The following is a 22,738-nucleotide window of genomic DNA, read 5'->3' on the forward strand; positions in this document are numbered from 1 at the left end:
CAAATGTCAAATTTTTTAATTTGACAAGAATGTCAAGATTTTAATATTCAAATGTCAAATATTTCTCCATAAAAAATGTCAAATGCGTACCAATATATTGTAAGAAATAAAACTTCGAAGAGTTTAGTCTAATTTTAATAAAGGCTTAATTGCATGTTTGGTCCCTTATGTTTATTTTAGTTTTCAAGTTGGTCCCTTATGTTTTGAAAGTTTCAAGTTGGTCCCATACGTTTATTTTAGTTTTCAAGTTGGTCCCTTACGTTTTGAAAGTTTCAAGTTAGTCCCTTATGTTTATTTTAGTTTTCAAGTTGGTCCATTATGTTTATTATTTTAGTTTTCAAGTTGGTCCCTTATGTTTTGGACCGACTTGAAAACTAAAATAAACATAAGGGACCAACTTGAAAACTAAAATAAACATAAGGGACCAATTTGAAACTTTCAAAACGTAAGGGACCAACTTGAAAACTTTTAAAACGTAAGGGACCAACTTGAAACTTTCAAAACGTAAGGGACCAACTTGAAAACTAAAATAAACATAAGGGACCAAACATGCAATTAAGCCTTTAATAAACTGGTCTTATATTCAAAAGTTTGGGATGCAAACTCCGTTTTTGCCCTTGAAAATACATACGTAAATTCCTTTATAAAGTACATACGTAAATATTCTTTATAAATGAAAGTCCACGATCACAACTATATATATATATATATATATATATATATATATATATATATATATATATATATATATATGTTCATCCAAACCTCAACCTTATGTAATACTCCTTTACAACTTAAAACAATATGGGTGCATTCCAAGTACTCTCCACCAATACAATCAAAGCAATGAAATCAAGTAATCATAAAATTGATTTAACTCCATGGGATCTCCAATTTCTACTTTATCCAACCAACAAAAAAGGCCTTCTTTATCACCATCCTGTAGCATCAGACCAAATTCAACGGCTAAGACATTCTCTTTCTTCTGCCCTTTCCTTTTTCGAACCTCTTGCTGGCCGTCTCAAAGTTACAGAACACGAAGACAGTACTGTCTCGTGTTCTGTAACATGCAATAATGCAGGTGTAAACTTTATACATGCGGCAGCAAAGAATACTTGTGTTGCTGACATCCTAAAACCCACATATGTTCCTTCGGTTGTTCGTTCATTTTTTCCTTTCAACGGAGTTACAAACTACGAAGGTACATCAAAATCATTGTTGGCAGTTCAAGTGACGGAGCTAGCTGACGGCATCTTCATAGGCTGTAATTTCAATCATGTTGTAGCTGACGGACAGTCCACATGGCATTTCATCAATTCGTGGGCTGAAATGTCACGTGGTTGTCATCATCAAATATCTAAACCCCCAACACTAGAGCGTTGGTTTCCAAATGGTATTCAACAGCCCATACGATTTCCTTTAACTATAGAGCCACAAAAGAATTACTCTGAGGAGTTGAGTTTTTCGTCATCTGATGACGAAAAATTCTATCTATCTGAGAGGATATTTCACTTCACAAAGAAGAAAATCATGCAATTGAAATCAAAAGTCAACGCAGCGATTGATACCAAAAAAATATCTTCTCTACAAGCGCTTTTAACTCATCTTTGGTGTTCAGTGATTCGTTCCAAACATCTTGATCCACAAGAAGATGCGCTTAATACGTTCATAATAGGAGTTAGACCAAGACTTGTTCCACCATTGCCAGAAGATTATTTTGGAAACGCGATTATAGGTTGCGGGTTTAAAATGAAAGCTGGGGAGTTGTTGGAGGAAGGTGGGATTGGTAAAGGTGCTTTGTTGATGAATAAGTTAATTGCTTTGCACTCTAATGAGAAATTAAAGAATGATTATGAGTCATGGTTGAGAAATCCAAGCTTCATTAGGCTTGATAGCTTGAGCACTAAGAATTTTTTGGCCATTAGCAGTTCTCCATGGTTTGATGTTTATGGTAATGATTTTGGATGGGGAAAGCCTGTGGCAGTTCGGAGTGGAAATAGAACAAATGGAATGGTTTGTGCCTTTGCTGGAATAGAAGAAGGTAGCATTGACCTTCAAGTGTGTCTTCCTTACAAGATTTTGGAGGCAATGGGAAATGATCATGAATTCATGGATATGGTTAACTAATGCAGCGTCAAGATTTGAAAACTTGATTTGGTACGTATCAGTTTATAGATATGCTTGAATTTGTATTGTGTAATAATCATCTTTGAATAATTTTATAATGTTCAAGTCTTTGTTTTTTTCATAGGTAGGTAAGAAGGTTTGATTTTGGGTTTCTTTAATCAGGGATTCAATACATGTGGTTACGTATGTTGTCCAATAAGTTGTAGTAGATTTTTTTTTTTTTTTTTTTTTGGACTTGTAAGTGGGGTATTATAAATAATCTTATGTGTGATAAGTACTCAACTATGTAAGGGAAACATCTATGCTATTTTTTTTTTTTTTTTGAAATCATCTATGCTATATACATTAAGAAAATACATGAATTTGAATTGCATTTTTCCTTTTTCAATATTTCCCTTTATTTAATGTATTTTATTTACCATTTTATCTTTTTATAATATTATTTAAATTATGAATTCGAAAAATAGTTAAACCTCGTTAAAATAGTAACTTTATACCCCACTAAAATAGGAACAATATTATCTTAAAAATGGAATGGGATATATTGGGCTGGATTTTCAATATTCCAACCTTTAAACAAATATTCCAATAATAATGTTATATTTTTGGTGTCATTGATAAACATAAAAGTTTATACTATTATATTTGCAATATTGTTATGAAATTGAAAAAGATAAGCATGATTTATTATAATAAGTCAGAAATTTATGTTATATACACTAATGAGTGTAAAATACGAACAATAGTTTTTATGAAATTTTGATTAAAAATTAATTTGATATTGATTAAAAATGTGGGTATAAATAATATATATTTTGTACTTTCGTATTATAACAAACTATACTTGTCTTTTTCAATAATATCAACATTAATATAACAAATATAATATCTTTCAAAAAATATAACAAATATAATATAAATTCTTCTCTTTTTGAATGACACCAACAAAATAACATTCATTTTTTTTTTTTGAACGGCAACATTCTTATAATCTAAGTTGCTTAAAGGTATAATTGAAAGGAGAAAAGTAAGTTCAAAACGGACTGCTTTCTTTATATATAGTATATATATAGATTATTTTAAAAAATTATTATTATGAAATTCAAATTTTACTAAAAATGGTAAAGATTATTAATATAAAATATTCCTTCTAGTTTTTATTTTTTCAAAATGTCATTTTATTTCATTTTTGTTTTTTATATTTATGTTTAACGAAACAAAATATTAATTTTATACAAAAATATATTTATTTATTGTATATACCTTAACTGAATAACAAACTCTGGTTAACTAGTTAGCTTAAGTTGTTAAAAAAAAAAAAAAAAACTAGTTAGCTTAACTCTAGTTAGAATCCGTTAGATTTGACAAGAAGTAATGATTAGAATCGGTTAGATTATTAAATTCAACTTGAAGAAGTAAGATTATTAAAAAAAAATTAGAATAGTCTTTTTTTTTATTTTTTTAGAATAGTCTTATCTAGTTGAGATTCCTAATTAAAAAAAAAAATGTCTCTTATAATTGAATATTGTGTACTTGTACGATGTAGTTTTTTTAATCATTTGAGTATATTCTCTTGGCGATAGCTTAGGTTTCTTTGAGAGGAGCTTATATAATAAAGTATCATAGATTCATAGACCTCTTTGGATCGGAAAAAATATATACTTATTTTACATACTTATTTAAGAGAATATAAATATAAGTCAACTCAGTGACTCACCACAACATAAAATAAAGAGAAATGATATTTTGACAACCACTTTTCGACAACTTTTGGACAACTTTCTCTCTCATACTCACATGATGTTGTTATCCTCTCTCTTCCTTCTTCTCTCTCCATTGTTTTTGACCAATAAGAAGTGAGAAAAACAAAGTTGTCAACAAAGTTGTCATCAAATGGATGTCAAAATATCATTACTCTAAAATAAAAGAGTAAGGGTCATATTAACCAGTACCCCTGGGGCACTAGTTAAGGAATCCAAAAGTGGAAATTTTAAGTAAAAAAGACTTTAAACTTTTAATGCAATGACTGCACAATTTTCAATGCAGCATGCTACTATATTTGACTTCTTAACCAGTGCCCCGGGGGCATTGGTTAACAGACTCTAATTAACTATTATTATTGAAAAAACGTACTCTAATTAACTAGTTAGCTTAACTCTAATTAGGTTAGATTAAGTAAGCATTGGTTAGATTTCGAAGTATTACATAAAGGGGAATGCTACAACACACCCACTCACTTTTGTGAAGGTGTGTTTTAGCATGTTACACCTTTTTCATCTAGACAAATAGATCCTTTAGTTTATTTTAGAAAAAGACAAAATTAAGGGACACAATTGTAATTGACATTAAATGTTTATTTTTTATTTCTAAATTCCCTATTCTTGGGTCCACCAAATTCTTTTCCTTAGTCTCTTGGTCACTGTTCTTCAATCTCTCTTCCCGTTTCCTTCTTGTTCTTTACTCTCCACTATTCTTGCATCCCCTTGATCACCAGCTCTCTAAATTTGCGAGTGATTTGTTATATATAGATTATGAAACAAATCTTAAACAATCAGAAGCTTTTGATATGAACAAAACCAGTGCTGCATATTTTTTGTTACTTGCGGGTACAGTGAAAGATATACGATTCTATGCTAAAAATCATGAAAAACTTAGAACACGAAAATGCATATCAAGCTTTTTCTTCATGGCATCAAATTTTTTTTGTCCATTTCATACTAAAATGATAGTATGATATGTATAAATCATAGGAAATTTAGAGAGCTTAAAAGCTTTTGATTTGTCCATTTCACTGCCCACTACTTAAAACAACTTTTAAAAAGAAAAAGTGGTTTTTTTGTCCATTTCATAAAGGTGCATCATGCTAAAACACACCTTCACAAAAGTGAGTGAGTGTGTCGTAGCATTCCCCTTACATAAATAGGTCTACACCTAATTATTTAGATACACATAGTTACTTACAGCTTAAGCTATATCACATCACTACTAATTCTTTGTATCCAATACTAGCTAGTACACCTTAGTTAGTGTGAAGATATCATTTGTATGTAAATATATGTTATAAACACTAATCATTCATGAAAAGAATTCATTTTCGTTCAATTTGTTCCTTCATAATATCAGATTTTCTCCCCTTCCTCGAGAGAAAGTTAACTATAATCCTAACCTTTCATCGTTTTCATTGAGCTTCATGGTCTTCGTTGAGCCTCACTCACTTCATTGATTTTGCAGCAAATCTTATTTTCTCGTTTGTTCTTGACATGTTCAAGATTATATAGTTTCTTTGTGCCATTCCTTTCTTGTTCATGTTTTTCATCAAGTTTGGTGCATTTGTTTTTTTTTTATTAATCTTCGTCATTTTCGGGTTTCCAATCTTGCAAGTTATCAAGATTTTTGTTATTTCTTTAATCATTCTCGATTTGATTGATTGTTTTCATCAAGAATCTTCGTATCTCTGCAAATTCATCATTCCTCCGCGCCAAGTACCTCTTCACAATTTGATTAAAACTAAAAATATAAATGTTTGTTGCTTTGAAGTTATAATAAACCAAAATAAGTATGATTATCTATTTCAATGACACTAACAATATAACAAAAAAAATATAATCTAATTTTTTTTTAATGAAACCAACAACGATCTTTATTATAGAAAAAAAATGTTTAAGGGTATAATTGGGATAACGAAAAAGTAAGTATAAACATACTCTATATTCACTAGCGGAAAGGCGGGCACTATCGTGCTCGTCTGTCCGTTCTTTCTACTGCGCTAACGCATGTGATTATTTTATTATGTTTGTTTGTATAATTTTGATTTAAATTTTTAAAATTTTAAATATTATGGAAATTATTGATACATTGATTTATAAACAAATATTGTCAAGGCATATAACAAAATTATTTTTGAACTCAACATATTTTAGTTTGCCTGCATATAAAATTAAGGTAAAATAATGATCATTTATTGTTTATTCTAATAGTAATTAGTAACATCATAACATAAATGTGTATATTGTGTAAAAGAAACATCGTAAATAAATGTATAAATGACATGTTATGTAAAAGAAACATTGTTATGATTGTGATAAAAGAATATCTTTAAAAATTACATTTTTCGTAAAGTCTTCATATTCTCCTTCTATTTTCCCTTCTTTAATGAGAACTTTTGTTGAATTTGAGAAACTTGATGAGTCAATAATTAGTCTAATTTAATGCATTATTTAGTTTAGTTTTATAAAGATTTGATTTTATTTTATTGCATATTTATTTCCTTTTTTAATATTTTACTTTAAATTGCTTTTTATTATATTTTAGGAACGAATATATGGTGGAAGGTGTCTTGGAGCAAAAGAAAGAGGACTGGAGCAAATACAGTGCGAAAATACGAAGATACGGAACAAAAATATGTTCCCACCAAGTCAGAAGCTTGGCACGGCCAGTGCCAACATGTGGCACGGCCGTGCCACCTCCAGAGGCCTCTTTTGCTGCTTTTTCTTCGGGCCCAAGTTACCCTGTTGCAGCTTTACTGTTTTGCCCTTTTAGTTGCTTAGTTTCTAAGTCAATTGTAAAGCTATAAATAGAGTAGCTCTCCACCATAAACATTCACCCTTTACCTTTTACTTTGAATATTGCAAGTATTATTTCAATAAAGTCTTTATTTCCTTTTACTTTCTTTTCTCGCAATTTACTTTATCGCATTCTCTCTTCTTCCCCATGTCTACGATGAACATGAGTGAGTAGACTTCTTTGTCTTGGGATTGTTGGATAAGACTAATGACATAATCCAGATCAAGCCAAGCCTTAAACCCTAATTATTTGTTACCTTAATTCCTAATCTAAATTCACCGCTTTAACATGAATTAATTATTATCAAACTGTGGAAGCGAACGCGGAGGGTTTGATAATGGTTAATTCATCATCTCAAATATCAATTCATAAAGCGAACGCGGAGCTTTGATATTCGAACAAGTGAATTTAGACAAGGTTTGCGAAACATGAGAATAGTCTAGCAAACCTTGGGACACATAAAGTTTCGATCTTCAAGGGTCCCAAAGGCAATCACCCATGAGAATAGGTGTGGTTGTTGGAGGGATACACTCACTGACTTCGAGAGAAGCTGTGATATGCTAAAGAGAAACTTGTCCTTATAAATTAAGATTAATGCATAATTATAAGTTTAAGGCTTGCTTGTGAAAAGAATCGTTATTATGATGAACCAATGATCCCAAAGCTTTTTATTAATATTGTTATTTACCTTCAGCAAACAAACCTCCCTTTTACTAAACTTTCTCCTCCTCTAATCATTCTTTTAAAGTTAGTTAAATTAAACAACTCCCTAGCGGAACGATACTCTTCTTACTACTGTTACTTCGATAGGCCGTGCACTTGCGGTTTGGCCCTATCAAGTTTTTGGCGCCGTTGCCGAGGAGTTAACTAATTTGATTAACTTTTTCTTAGTGATTAGAATTCTCTCTTCTTCTTTCTCTTTTCTTTTTATTTTTAACTTTTTATTTTTCTGTTATCATTAACTTCTTGGGTTCTCAATTTTTTATGCGAAAAACCATAAATCGAGTGGTTATAATCAACGCGATCGAAAGGTAGTTGCATAAACGAAAGAGAGACGCACGAAATAACACCGTCATGGCCAATCGCACTCTCAAAGAGTATGCAACGCCGTCTACGGCTGAGCCACAAGCTGTTATTGTGTACCCAACGGTTGAGGATGACAACTTCGAAATTAAGCCTGCCCTACTTAACTTGGTGCAGCAAAACCAATTCTCGGGATCCCCCACTGAGGATCCCAATCTTCACATCTCTGTTTTCCTACGAATTAGTGGAACCATGAAGGAAAACCAAGAGGCCGTAAGACTTCATCTCTTTCCCTTTTCCTTAAGGGATAGAGCTAGCGCTTGGTTCCATTCCCTCGAAGTCGGTTCCATTACTTCATGGGATCAGATGAGGCAAGCATTCCTTACCCGATTCTTTTCACCATCTAAAACCGCTAAACTTAGAGACCAAATCACACGGTTCAACCAAAAAGATGGGGAATCTCTCTATGATGCATGGGAACGTTTCAAAGAAATGCTAAGGCTTTGTCCCCACCATGGCCTAGAGAAGTGGCTTATAGTCCACACTTTTTATAATGGCTTGTTTTATACCACTAAGATGTCTGTTGATGCAGCTGCAGGTGGAGCACTTATGAACAAGAACTACGCGGAGGCATATGCCCTGATTGAAGACATGGCTCAAAATCATTACAAATGGACCGACGAGAGAGCCATCACTAATTCTTCATCCTCCAAAAAGGAGGCAGGTATGTACGAAGTCTCTAACTATGACCACCTTGCTTCTAAAATTGATACACTAACCGAAAAACTTGAAAAACTCAATGTTAGTGCTATCAATTCTGCTCCTACTCCTTCTGGTGAAATATGTGGTATAACTGGTCATGCTGGTGTTGATTGCCAACTAGGTAGTGCTATTAATGGTGTTGAGCAAATGAATTATGCTCAATACAACCAAGGGATGAGACAAAATCAAAATTTTTACAAAAACCAAAATCCCTATGGACAAGTAGCACCACCCGGTTATGCAAACAACCAAAGATTCACTCAGAAATCCAATTTGGAAATTTTGTTGGAAAATTCTATTGCCAACCAAACCAAACAACTTCAAGAACTTAAAAACCAAACCGGATTTCTGAATGATTCTCTTTCCAAGCTCAATACCAAGGTTGATTCTATTGCTACTCACTCTAAAATGCTTGAAACTCAAATCGCTCAAATAGCCCAACAAGTGGCTACCTCTTCCCAAACACCGGGAGTCTTTCCTGGTCAAACCGAAGCCAATCCCAAAGCCCAAGTTAATGTTATATCTTTTGGGGGTAGTAAGTTAGGCGAAACTTTTGCTAAGGTTAAAAACATTAGAAAAGAAAGTGTCAAGCCTTTAGGTGATAAAATTGTGATAGAAGAAGCAAAACCGCTTGAAGAAAACAAAACTCCATCCCCCTTAAATCTTGATAAGCTTAAACTAGAGGGTAAGTTTGAAAAATTTGTTAACATACTTAGGAAGATTTGCATTAAACTTCCCTTTGCTGAAGCTTTGTCTAGGATGCCTCTATATGCCAAGTTTTTAAAGGAAATTTTTTCAAAGAAAAGGGCTATCGAGCATAATGAGACAATAGCCTTGGCCAAGGAAACTAGTGCAATCATTCAAGAAGCACCCCCTAAGCTTAGAGATCCAGGTAGCTTTGCCATACCATGTGAAATTGGGAATGAAACCATAAACAAAGCCTTATGTGACTTAGGAGCTAGTGTTAGTTTGCTGCCTTTGTCTCTTCACAAAAGGATAGGGATAGGAGAATTGAAACCTACCGAAATAGAGTTAAAGCTAGTTGATCGTTCTACCATGAAACTTGTAGGATTTATCGAGGACATACCCGTTAAGATAGAATGGATATATATCCCAACTGATTTTGTAGTCGTTAACATTGCGGAGGATAAAGACGTCCCTATAATCCTAGGTAGACCTTTCCTCGCCACTGCGGGAGCTCTTATAGATGTCAAGAATGGTAGGATAGTTTTTCAAGTGAGTGATAAGATGGTAGGATTTGAGTTGGAAAATTTAATGAAGGGTCCCGCTCTTTACTCTTGTTGTATGCTTAACGATCATGTTGTGAAAGAACGTTTTATAGCGTCATCTACACAATATGACATCTTTGATCCATTCTAAGGACTCTTTCTAACCGTCAAGCTAATGACATAAAAAGAGCGCTTCGTGGGAGGCAACCCACGCATTTAATTGCTTTTGTTTTGTTTTTCTTTGTTTTCAGTTGTTTTGTAGGTAATTGTCTAAGTGTAGTTCGAAAAAAATCAAGAAATTGAAGAATTCTGAAGCCCCCAGGACCACAGAGGTGGCACGGCCCGTGCTAGGCATGGCACGGCCGTGCCAAGTTTTTAAAGAAAAACATGAAGGTTGAAGTCAGAAAGATGGCACGGCCCGTGCCAATAGGTGGCACGGCCGTGCCCGACCTCTTGCTGCATATATACATAAAATTTTCTTTCTTCTTCCTCATTCACAAACAACAACCCTCTCTCTACCTTCAAACTTCTCTCTAAACCTCCATAACTTCAAACCTTCAAACCTTCATATCTCACTCGAAACTTAACCAAATCACTCAATTCTTTCACCAATCAATCACAAACTTCTTCCTAAACACAAACCACCAATCAAAAAAAACTTTCATCCATCCAAACCTATAATTCACCAAAACCCTAATCTTTCAAAACCTAACCCAAACACCATAAAACCTTAACCAATCTCCACATCTAAACCAACAAACATTAAATAAACATCAACCCCAACCCTAAACCAATCCCTTCCACCAAAAATCTTCCCAAACCCTAAACCTTCAAACCAATTCAAATAAAGGTATAATGGCTTCAAGAAGAAGTGGTAAGGAACCAGCAAGCTCTCAAGGAGGTCCTCCCCCAAAGAAGCAAACACAAGTCAAGAATCATGGAATTCAGTTCAGAGACAACAAACAAAGGGACAGGTATAAAATTCTTACTTCTAAAACCTTACATCCCTCTGGATATCCTGATTCCTATGATTTGCAAGTGCTAGGGCTTAGAGATGATGTTTTCAGGTTGATAGGTAGGCTAGGTTGGACTGATATGCTAACACCTATGAGCGGTTATGAGAATTTTACTTATGAATTTTTAAGCTCACTTGTTTTTACCAAAGATAAGTTGAATTTTGATAACCCTAATCATAGAGTTGTTTTCCGGTTATTGAATATTGATTATAATATGTCTCTACAACACTTTTGCGAAGCCTTAGGTTTTGCCAATGAGGGGTATATTCATGATCATTGGGATGATAGTCTAAAACCGGATAACTATGACCCAGCTGCCTTTTGGAACCGTATCACCGGCCTTGATAACTATGTCCCTAGAGCCAACAAAGCTAGCAACATTCACAACCCCGTACATAGGTACCTTCAGAGGGTCATGGCTTGCACCATTTGGGGTAGAACCGAGCTAGGAAACACTAGAACCGATGAGTTGTTCATGTTATGGGCAATGCTCTACAACCACCCGGTTAACACTTGCTTTTATTTGGTTGACTACCTAGACTCTGTAGCTACTAGACCAGCCGGTAGGGGAGACATAGTGGTGGGTGGCATCATTACATACATAGCTAGGTGTTTTGGTGTGAGTGAGGATGAGGGGATCAAACCAATTGAGGGCAATAATATGGTTAACCGAGAAACCCTCATTGCTATGAATTTCATTAAACATCGTCCACCAATCCATTACCAACTTAAGCTAAATGTGCCAATCATGTTTTTATTGCCTAACCCATCTCGGACTACCACCGAGGTGGAAGAAAATTGGTTGTATGTTGATGATGTGCAGGTTCTTGGTGAGCAAGATGATGATGAGGGAGAAGGTGCTAACTTGCACCATGATGTCGGAGAAGGTGCTAACTTGCACCCAGAGGAAGAATACCATGGCCATGAAGCCGGTGAACTTAATGAAGACCAACGATGGACATGGATTCATAATGAGATCGAGAGGATGAGCACCGAGCAACAAAGGCAAGGTGTTGAAATATTCGGCCTTCGCAATGAAGTTCAAAGGGGCAACCGTGTCAATGATGAAAATAATGAGATGCTCCGTCGGATGATGCAACACCTCCAACTTCAAGGTCCTCCTTACGGACCTCAATAAACAAATGTGAGCTTTTCTCTTCCTCTCTTCCCTTCTTCTTCTTCTTCTCTCTAAATTCTTCTTCTTCTACTCCTACTTTCTTCTTCTTCTCTTTCTCTTTTCTTTTAATCATTGAGGACAATGCTTCCCCTAAGTGGGGGGGGGGGGGGGGGGGGGGTGGGGGCTAATAAAGTATCTAGAGTCGTCGTGTCCAAACTCCCTTGAACTTTATTCTTTTGTTTTGTTTTATAGCAAAAGGCAAGACTAGTAGCTTGTTTTTAATGTAAAAAATGGCATGAAATTTTTTGTTTTGTCTCTTCTTTAGGTTGCTTCTTGTACATAAAAGTAGTTCCTTATGTTTCTTGTGTTCTTGCTATACCCATGTCTTGTTTTATTGTGAAATTCTCCAATGAGAAAAGCACCCGGTTGCAATCCTTGAGCAAATGTATGAATAGGTATTTTAAGGAACACGTTCTATCTTTAGTGTTAACTTAGACCCTTTAAAGTCTTAAGAGTAAAAGTAGTATAAGTTTGTGTGGGAAATTAATCAATTGTTCCTTATTGTTATATTCTTAATTGTTAAAGTTAAAATGGAGCGGGAGAATGGCACCAACATGTGGGGGAAAGGACAATACCTAACTTCCTAATTGTGGTGGTGACTCCCTAATTTGAACCTAAAGTGAGACAAATTCATCAATGCTAGGGGGAAAGGACAATTACATCCAAAAAGACTTCCTACGCGGAGATGAAACAAATAAAATTTTGCAGCACTGCTTAGGGTGATTTTGAATCTAGGGGGGAAGGACAATTACATCCGAGAATACTTCCTACGAGGATAGATAGCCCCTAAGCATCTGCAGCCCCTTGTGCTTAATTGTTAATCTAACCTAATTTTAACTTAAATTCCCATCACTCTTATACGAAATGAAGAAAGGACTTTTCTCGGTTACTTTAGCACTAAGGATAGAACCTATTCCTCATAATATCTGTCTTATACAGGAGAAAGAAAAGGGTTGGACTGCACACACACACTCACTTGAGACGTGATGTTGGGTAGAATAGGTTCATGAGAAGTATTTGAAATTGTAATTAGTGTACTTGAAGCAAAGCCTTTCTTTTGAGACATGTGTTCTTAATATTGCCATGAATAATCTTTTGTTGCTGCTATGTCTACTGCCTTTTGCTTGAGGACAAGCAAAGATTCAAGTGTGGGGGAGTTTGATGAGTCAATAATTAGTCTAATTTAATGCATTATTTAGTTTAGTTTTATAAAGATTTGATTTTATTTTATTGCATATTTATTTCCTTTTTGAATATTTTACTTTAAATTGCTTTTTATTATATTTTAGGAACGAATATATGGTGGAAGGTGTCTTGGAGCAAAAGAAAGAGGACTGGAGCAAATACAGTGCAAAAATACGAAGATACGAAACAAAAATATGTTCCCACCAAGTCAGAAGCTTGGCACGGCCAGTGCCAACATGTGGCACGGCCGTGCCACCTCCAGAGGCCTCTTTTGCTGCTTTTTCTTCGGGCCCAAGTTACCATGTTGCAGCTTTACTGTTTTGCCCTTTTAGTTGCTTAGTTTCTAAGTCAATTGTAAAGCTATAAATAGAGTAGCTCTCCACCATAAACATTCACCCTTTACCTTTTACTTTGAATATTGCAAGTATTATTTCAATAAAGTCTTTATTTCCTTTTACTTTCTTTTCTCGCAATTTACTTTATCGCATTCTCTCTTCTTCCCCATGTCTACGATGAACATGAGTGAGTAGACTTCTTTGTCTTGGGATTGTTGGATAAGTCTAATGACGTAATCCGGATCAAGCCAAGCCTTAAACCCTAATTATTTGTTACCTTAATTCCTAATCTAAATTCACCGCTTTAACATGAATTAATTATTATCAAACTGTGGAAGCGAACGCGGAGGGTTTGATAATGGTTAATTCATCATCTCAAATATCAATTCATAAAGCGAACGCGGAGCTTTGATATTCGAACAAGTGAATTTAGACAAGGTTTGCGAAACATGAGAATAGTCTAGCAAACCTTGGGACACATAAAGTTTCGATCTTCAAGGGTCCCAAAGGCAATCACCCATGAGAATAGGTGTGGTTGTTGGAGGGATACACTCACTGACTTCGAGAGAAGCTATGATATGCTAAAGAGAAACTTGTCCTTATAAATTAAGATTAATGCATAATTATAAGTTTAAGGCTTGCTTGTGAAAAGATTCGTTATTATGATGAACCAATGATCCCAAGGCTTTTTATTAATATTGTTATTTACCTTCAGCAAACAAACCTCCCTTTTACTAAACTTTCTCCTCCTCTAATCATTCTTTTAAAGTTAGTTAAATTAAACAACTCCCTAGCGGAACGATACTCTTCTTACTACTATTACTTCGATAGGCCGTGCACTTGCGGTTTGGCCCTATCAAAACTCCTCTTGATAAAGCTACATATAATTGACCATGGCTGAAAACATGTCGTGTAAGATAGATTCCGACATTGATAATGGTCGGCCCTTGTGACTTATTTATGATAATAGCAAAACTTAGTCTAACGGAAAACCGTTTTCTACTAAGCACAAAGGAAAGTCATGAACTCACATTTGTTTTTAATTTAATTTTGGGCAAGAATGCTCTTTTTCCAGCATTGATTCCTGCTAGGATTTCCACATCCAACGTATTTTTAAATAAACCACGACATAATAATCGTGTTCCATTACACATGCCATATATAGGGTCTATGTTTCACAACAACATCAAAGGTGCACCTTTTTTTACCTTTAAAATATGTGGTGGGATACTTCCTTGAGCAGTTGAGTTTAGGAAATCATGTTGATATAAGTTATGAGTATCTCTTTCAACTTCGTTAAATGACAACAAATTATGTTATTCTTCTGGACACTAATTGATAATTATGTCATTCAATTTTTGAACATCATCATTTGTATGTGTAATTATGGCTATTTCGACCATATATGAATTATGATATTACTCCTCACCTATGAATCACATACACTCCTCGTATTAGATGTGTCTGAACACGTGTTGCATCCGCATCCACAAATATAATTACCCTAAATTATGTGATTTTCTCAAATTATCAACGTTATTGGCGTGTCAGTATCCGTGTTGTATCTGGTGTCGGTGTTCATATACATACTTCTTAGCGGTCCTCTCTTTTTATGGCCTCTCAGATGGTGATTTGAATGTAACCAAAAATAAAAGAAGGTGGTTTGGAACTTTCTAGTGTTTCTATTTGTAGTTGTTGGTAACATGAATGTGATTTCCGTTCAACAATTTTGAATTGTTTAAATCGTTTTAACACTTTGATTTCACTGTATTTTGTTGAAAATTGGATGGGGGGCCATGGGAGCAGTTTATCAATTGTATACATCAGAACATTTGGAATCACAAAGAAAGAAGCAATGCTTTTATTCCTTTAAACGGCAGTGGAAGGAGCTTAACAACAGAGTATGTTATTGCTTATTTTCCCTTTATTTAATAATTAAAAAAAACCACGGTTATCTTTATATAAAAAAAAGTCACGCTATCATAGTTTGTATAAGCAATTATAAACCAGCAAAGTCTAATAATTCTTAAAATTAATCTTAAACAATTTGAATCATAATTGCTTATAAACCAGCAAAGTCAAATATAAAATCTATAAAATTAATCGATTTTGATTAGTTGTAACATGAAAGAAAAAGAAAAAAACTAAACAGGTAAATTCTGAATTCTGATGTAGAGGGTTGAGAAAAACTAAACAATGCGGGAACGAACTATTAACTGTGAGAACCCTACTTATTAATATTTAATATAGCTCTAACAAATCTTTTTTCTAAAATATTTTGAGTCCTAATCTTTTTTATTAGATTTAAAGTCTAATCTTTAACATTATTTTTTGCTCAAGTTTGTTACTAATCTTTTTTTTACAGGATTTAAAGTCTAATTTTTAACATTATATTTTGCTCACATTTGTTACTAATCTTTTTATGAGAAGATTTAAAGTCCAATCTTTGACGTTATTTTTTGTTCACGTTTGTTACTAATCTTTTTATGAGAAGATTTAAATTTTAATCTTTAACATTATTATTTTTTACTCACGTTTGTTACTAATATTTTTTTAGAGGATTTAAAGTCCAATCTTTAACATTATTTTTGGTCATGTTTGTTACTCATATTTTTTTTAGAGGATTTAAATTCTAATCTTTAACAATATTTTTTACTCACGTTTGTTACTAATCTTTTTTTAGAGGATTTAAAGTACACTCTTTAACATTATTTTTTGCTCACGTTTGTGTTACTAATCTTTTTTTAGAGAATTTAAAGTTCAATCTTTACCATTATTTTTTGCTCACGTTTGTTACAATTGATCAAAGGCTAATGAAGAGAAACTTATATTAATAAAATAATATGGAAATACTTTTTTTTAAGTAATAAAATAATATGGAAATACTGGTTTTTGTGGAAGGGATATGAAAATACTTGGCAATCTTTGTCGGTTGTATTGAAGGGAACAACACAGATGTACAACATAAAATCGGCTGATAAAAAAGTAACATGAGTTTTTGTTTTGTGCTCGTTTTATGTGAGTTTGATCTGTGGTTAACGGAGGTAAAAGAGGGTTAACGGGGACGATTAGTGACATGGATTAGTAATCCACATGTAGTTTTATAATTAGCTAACAGGGACGATTAGTGACATGGATTAGTAATCCACATGTTATTTTATATTTAGCTAACAGTAAGAACAATTCATAAGGAATTGTGCGTAAGTTTTCTCCTTAAATTAAATTTGTTCTTATCCTTATTTATTAATTTTGTTACGTCTGCAGCAACTTAACCTAATTTTTTCCCGCTCATTTGCTTTATTAGGTTTGCAATTTTTTAACCTAATAAATTCCATTTAAAAAAATGCATTGCACACCAATTTCATTCCTATCCGCTTGCCTTTTTTTTGTAGAAAATATTTTCTAACATATCAATGATCACGTATGATCCTTTTATTTTATACTTTTTTTTTTGTCAAGAATTTTACACTTTTTTTTTTGGATTTTTTTTAATTTCATGCCTTTTTTTTAACATCCTTATTCATTAATTTTGTTACGTCTCCAACAACTTAACCTAATTTTTTTCCGCACATTTGCTTTATTAGGTTTGCAATTATTTAACCTAACAAATTCCATCTAAAAAAATGCATTGCACACCAATTTCATTCCTATATATTTTCTACCATATCAATGGTCTTACGGGTTAAAGATTATTTATTGGTCTCTATTATAGTTGAGAAAACCCGTGCGACGCACGGGTCAAAAGTCTAGTCTATTTGTTACATGTGTTATTTGTATTTAAAATTAAAATTAAAATTAAAAATTAAGGGTATTTTTGGAAAGAAAAGTCCAACCCAAAAGTATGCTGAAAGGGGTAGTTTTCTTTATATATAGTATAGATATAGACATTATGTTTGTTACATTTGTTTTAATATTTAAATTTGTTCTTATCTATTTTTGGAATGAAAAATCCAAGTGCTGAAAGGGATAATATGTAAATATGAAACTTGCTGAACAAAACACTCACTTTTTTTTTTAATGATCAAATTAAATTGATCATTTTCTTCCACAACACACAACACTTGCTTCTCCTCCTTCTCCTTCTCGCTGCACCGTTTCAAGAACACATGGCCGCGTTGCGACAGATATTTAAGGTTATTCATTCTTTCTCTTTGAATCATCATTTTCTTAGATCTCAGTTTTTTCGTTGTGGTGTTAGGGTTTGTACGGTTAGTTTCAAAACGTATTTAATCACGTTTGAATCAGTTTTTGTTATGATTTTTTTATTTTCTAATCGTTTTGTTAACCCTAATTATCTTAGGTTGGATTAGTATAAATTATTTTATATTGGATTACAGATTCAGAGGGTGTCATCCACCTGCCCGGGCATGTTTTCTACACGCTTTCTGTCAAGCAAGACACCCAACAGAAAATGGACAGAAAAAGCAAATCATTGTTATTGCAAAACAAGAGAGCAAAGCAAAACAAGTTAGTATCGCAAACCTCCCTATTATATATAGTTTACTTTTAATAATAATTTTTAGTACTTCAATTTTTGAATTAATTTTTTTTTAATTGTTTATAGTGAGCATTTGGGAAGAACTACTTATTCGCACTATAATAGTCACGGGCGGCGGGTTTATTGTTGTTACGGTTCACGAAAAGTATCTCTCTTAAATTCACGCATTACATGTATGTTGTGGCGTTACATGTATGCTGTGGTAATTTTCTGCAATCAATGTGTACCTTGATTTTATTTGTTGGTTAATTGGTATTTTATTCCATAATATAACATTATGTAGACTGATAGAGTCAAATCTTTCATTTGAAATTCAGAATGATGGAAGTGGGTCGTGCTTATATATGTGGTCATCAAATAGTTGAATATGATCATAATTTACCTATCTTTGCAACTCAAAGATTGTTACTAGCATGCAATTTTTTTTTTCCATTCTATTTTTTCCTAGATTCAAAAGCTTTGTGATACAGCTAAGAAGTGATATAAGATTTTACCCGAAACCAATAAGTTCTTTTATTTAAAAGAAAGAGTTGTCGTTTGGTCTAGAAATTTGGATGGAAGAGGAATAAAAACAAGCCGACAAAAATCTTTTCTTTTTTGACAAACTAGTTACAAACCCGTGCTTCGCACGGGTTGATTTATATTGGATGATACAAGCAAAGAAGATAACTTGCGCAGCAAGTTAACTACTGAAGCTTAGTTTCTAGTTTCTATTAGATACAGTTGCTTCATCATAGTTATCGTACACTAGATTTTATGTATATATATGCTTGTACTCATCATTATCCATTAATAATAATCACTATTTTCTCTATTCATAATATGGTATCACGAGACTCTCTCAAGAGAGAGAAGTTTGTTACGATCCTTTCGTTCTTTCTAACCGTTTCCGCCATGGAAGCTTGAAGCTTAAGCTTCTTCATTCTCTGATTTCTCATAGTTTTTCGTGTGATTCTTCTTTGTCACCGATTATTCTTGCTTCTTGATCTCAATTTCTTCATTGAGACTCTTTCTTCTTGATTTCTACGTTCTTTTTCAATCCCCTGTTTTTTGATTCATTTCTAATTGATACATCATGGTTCGTTCTCAACAATCCAATCAAGATACTGAATCTCCTTTCTATGTTCATCCTAGCGAAGGTCCTCATTCTGTAGTGATTTCTCCAAAGTTCAATGGTTCCAATTACCTTGCATGGAGTAGATCAATGCAACGCGCTCTTGGCGCGAAGAATAAACTTTCATTCATCAATGGATCTATTCCTGTTCCTGATGATGATGATCTCAACAAAACTGCTTGGGAAAGGTGTAATCACCTGGTGCAATCTTGGCTCATATCTTCTCTCTCTGATCCAATTGCACAAACAGTTGTTTTTCACAATACTGCTTTTGATGTTTGGCAAGATCTCAAGGAGAGATTTTCCAAGGTTGATCGTATTCGTATTGCAAATCTACGTTCCTCCATTAACAATCTTAAGCAAGGTTCTAAATCTGTGTTGGAATATTTCACTGAATTGAATGCATTATGGGAAGAACTTCATTCTCACCGTCCAATTCCAACTTGCACTTGTCCTCATCAGTGCAGATGTGCTGCTATGAGAGTTAACAAAGAATATAGGATTGAAGATCAAATCATTCAGTTTCTAACTGGTCTCAATGATCAGTTTTCAGTTGTGAAAACTCAAGTGCTCCTACTTGATCCTTTACCTTCACTGAACAAAGTATTTTCTCTTGTTGTTCAGGAAGAGAGTAACAATGTGCATACTCCTTCTCTTCCTTCTCTGGAAGAAGGCTCTGTACTTGTGAATGCTTCAGATACTAGAAGACCCCAAGGGCGTGGAAGGGGATCTTCTAACAAATCTTCTGGCAGATATTGCAGCTTTTGCAATAGATATAACCATACTATTGAGTATTGCTATCTGAAGCATGGTTTTCCTAACAAACCTAATCCACAAGTCAATATGAATTCTCAAGCTAATGCTTCTTCAGCTGAATCTTCTGATGCAAGCAATTTATCTGGTAGTATTGGTTTGGCTCAGGAGAAGATTGATCAACTTGTGTTGCTTCTTCAACAAGCAAATTTGGTTTCCTCAGTATCTAACCCTTCCCCTGGCCCCACTACTAACCATATCAGTGTCTCTCCCAATATCACTTCTGGTTATTCTGCTTCTTCTTCATCTGCAGGTATAACCACTGTTAATTCATGTTCTTCAGTTTCCAATTCTTTTTGGATTCTTGACTCTGGTGCAAATGAACATATATGCACTACTTTATCTTTGTTTACTTCTATACATTCTATTCCACCTGTTTATGTTAATTTGCCTAATGGTTCTTCTGTTGTTCTTAATCAAGCTGGTACTATTGTTTTTAGTCCTCAATGTTACTTGACCAATGTGCTTTATTCTCCCACATTCAAGTTGAATCTCATGTCTGTTGCTAAAGTGTGTCAAAGTTTATCATGTGTTTTTCATTTCTCTGCTAATCAGTGTCTTATACAGGACATGAAATCATTGAAGATGATTGGTTTGGCTAGTCAACAAGATGGACTATACAAGTTTCATGTTTCCAATTTAGCTTCTTTTGATTCAGTTTCTAGCAAAATAAATGTACCTTGTACTTCTATTTCTTCTGTTACTTGTAATTCAAGCATTTCCATTCCTGTTCAAGCCTTATGGCACTTTAGATTGGGACATTTATCCCATCAAAGATTAAATAAAATGTCATCTTTGTATCCTGCTATTACCAATGATAATAAAGCTATCTGTGACATTTGTCATTTTGCTAAACAAAAACATATACCTTTTCATACTAGTTTGTCTCATGCATCTTCTAATTTTGAACTTCTTCATCTTGACATTTGGGGACCCTTATCTGTTTCTTCTATACATGGTCATAAATACTTCTTAACTATTGTTGATGATCATAGTAGGTTTCTTTGGGTCATTTTACTTAAAACTAAAGCTGAAGTTGCCCATCATGTTCAGTCTTTTATCACCATGATTCAAAACCAATTTCATGTCACCCCTAAGTTTGTTAGGTCTGACAATGGACCTGAGTTTATGCTCTCCACTTTCTATGCCTCTCATGGTATAATCCATCAAAAATCTTGTGTTGAGACTCCCCAACAAAATTCTAGAGTGGAGAGAAAACATCAACACATCCTTAATGTTGGCAGGGCTCTTCTTTTCCAATCCAAATTACCTTCCTCATATTGGTCTTATGCTCTCTTGCATGCTGTTTTCCTCATCAATAGAATAACCACTCCTGTCCTTCAAAATCAATCCCCATTTCAAGTTTTATACAATAAACTTCCTAATGTTTCTACCTTTAAGGTGTTTGGTTGTTTATGCTATGCTTCATCCTTGCAAGCTCATAGAACTAAACTTCAATCCAGATCAAGAAAATCTGTCTTTCTAGGTTATCAATCAGGATACAAAGGATTCAATCTCTTAGATATGCATACTAGAGAAATCTTTGTATCCAGACATGTCATATTTCATGAGCATATCTTACCTTATCCCAGTAATTCAGAGTCTATTACTTCCAATTGGGAGTATTTCTCATCTGTTTCTTCACAATTATCTTCTCCCAGTTCAGAAGATACCATTATTCCTCCACCTATCATCATTGATGACCTCCCTATTGTGACCTCCACCCCTAGTCCTCCTCCATCCCCTCCTTTACCTATTCCTGTTAGACATTCCTCCAGACAAAGTAATACTCCTTCCTATCTCCAAGACTATGTTTGTAATAATTTTCATACTTCTGCATATCCTATTTCTGATTTCATTTCTCATAATAAACTGTCTGACCATCATTCTTCTTATATCCTCTCTTTACACTCCAACCCTGAACCAAAATCATATACTGAGGCAACCAAATTTGAGTGTTGGAGACAAGCTATGCAAGCTGAAATTTCTGCTCTTGAGTCAACTGGTACATGGAAAATTGTTGATTTGCCAGATCATGTCAAACCTATTGGATGCAGATGGATCTATAAAGTGAAACACAATGCAGATGGAACTATTGAAAGATATAAGGCCAGATTGGTAGCCAAGGGTTACAATCAAATTGAAGGTCTTGATTTCTTTGAAACATACTCTCCAGTGGCCAAAATGACAACTGTCAGATTAGTTCTTGCTTTGGCATCTATTAAGCATTGGCATTTACATCAGTTGGATGTGAACAATGCTTTTCTTCATGGAGATCTGCAGGAAGAAGTTTATATAAATCTTCCACCTGGTGTTTCATCCTCCAAGCCCAATCAAGTTTGTAAACTGATGAAGTCTTTATATGGTCTTAAGCAAGCAAGCAGAAAATGGTATGAGAAATTGACTTCCATTTTACTGCAACATCATTTCATTCAAGCAGCTTCTGACCACTCTTTATTCATCAAACAAACTGCTTCATCCTTCACTCTTCTTCTTGTATATGTGGATGATATTATATTGGCTGGTGACTCTTTAGCTGAATTTGACCATATTAAATCCATTCTGCATGCATCCTTCAAAATTAAGAATCTAGGTCAGCTTAAGTATTTTCTTGGTCTTGTGGTTGCTCATTCCCACAAGGGCATATCTCTATGCCAAAGAAAATATTGCCTAGATTTGCTTTCAGATTCAGGTTTTATTGATTCCAAACCTGTATCCACACCCTCAGACCCTTCTATCAAGCTATATGCTGATACTTCACCTCTTTATGAAGACATTTCATCCTATAGAAGGTTGATTGGCAGGTTACTTTATCTTACCACTACAAGGCCTGATATTACTTTTATCACACAGCAGCTGAGTCAGTTCCTTTCTAAACCAACTCAAATTCATCATC

General features: G+C 34.0%; 1 long non-coding RNA gene, 1 other non-coding gene and 1 pseudogene across 3 annotated transcripts; 2 read left to right on the forward strand and 1 right to left on the reverse strand.

The window, feature by feature from the left end:
- Positions 1-748: 748 nt before the first annotated feature.
- Positions 749-6,791, forward strand: LOC146926965 (putative acetyltransferase At3g50280 pseudogene; annotated as a pseudogene). The gene is made up of 2 exons (XR_015005560.1): positions 749-2,157; positions 6,439-6,791. The product of XR_015005560.1 is annotated as a putative acetyltransferase At3g50280 pseudogene (transcript).
- A 1,336-nt stretch (positions 6,792-8,127) lies between these two features.
- LOC146926966 (small nucleolar RNA R71) lies at positions 8,128-8,234 on the reverse strand. Its single transcript, XR_015009088.1, has one exon. It is a non-coding gene; the product is annotated as a small nucleolar RNA R71 (small nucleolar RNA).
- Positions 8,235-17,424: 9,190 nt separating this feature from the next.
- On the forward strand, positions 17,425-18,315 carry LOC146926967 (uncharacterized). The gene is made up of 3 exons (XR_015008155.1): positions 17,425-17,550; positions 17,755-17,884; positions 17,982-18,315. It is a non-coding gene; the product is annotated as an uncharacterized LOC146926967 (long non-coding RNA).
- Positions 18,316-22,738: the final 4,423 nt, after the last annotated feature.

Source organism: Medicago sativa, chromosome 4, assembly GCF_051527215.1.
Source record: "Medicago sativa cultivar Bolivia chromosome 4, Bolivia_mono, whole genome shotgun sequence".
Lineage (NCBI taxonomy): Eukaryota > Viridiplantae > Streptophyta > Magnoliopsida > Fabales > Fabaceae > Medicago > Medicago sativa.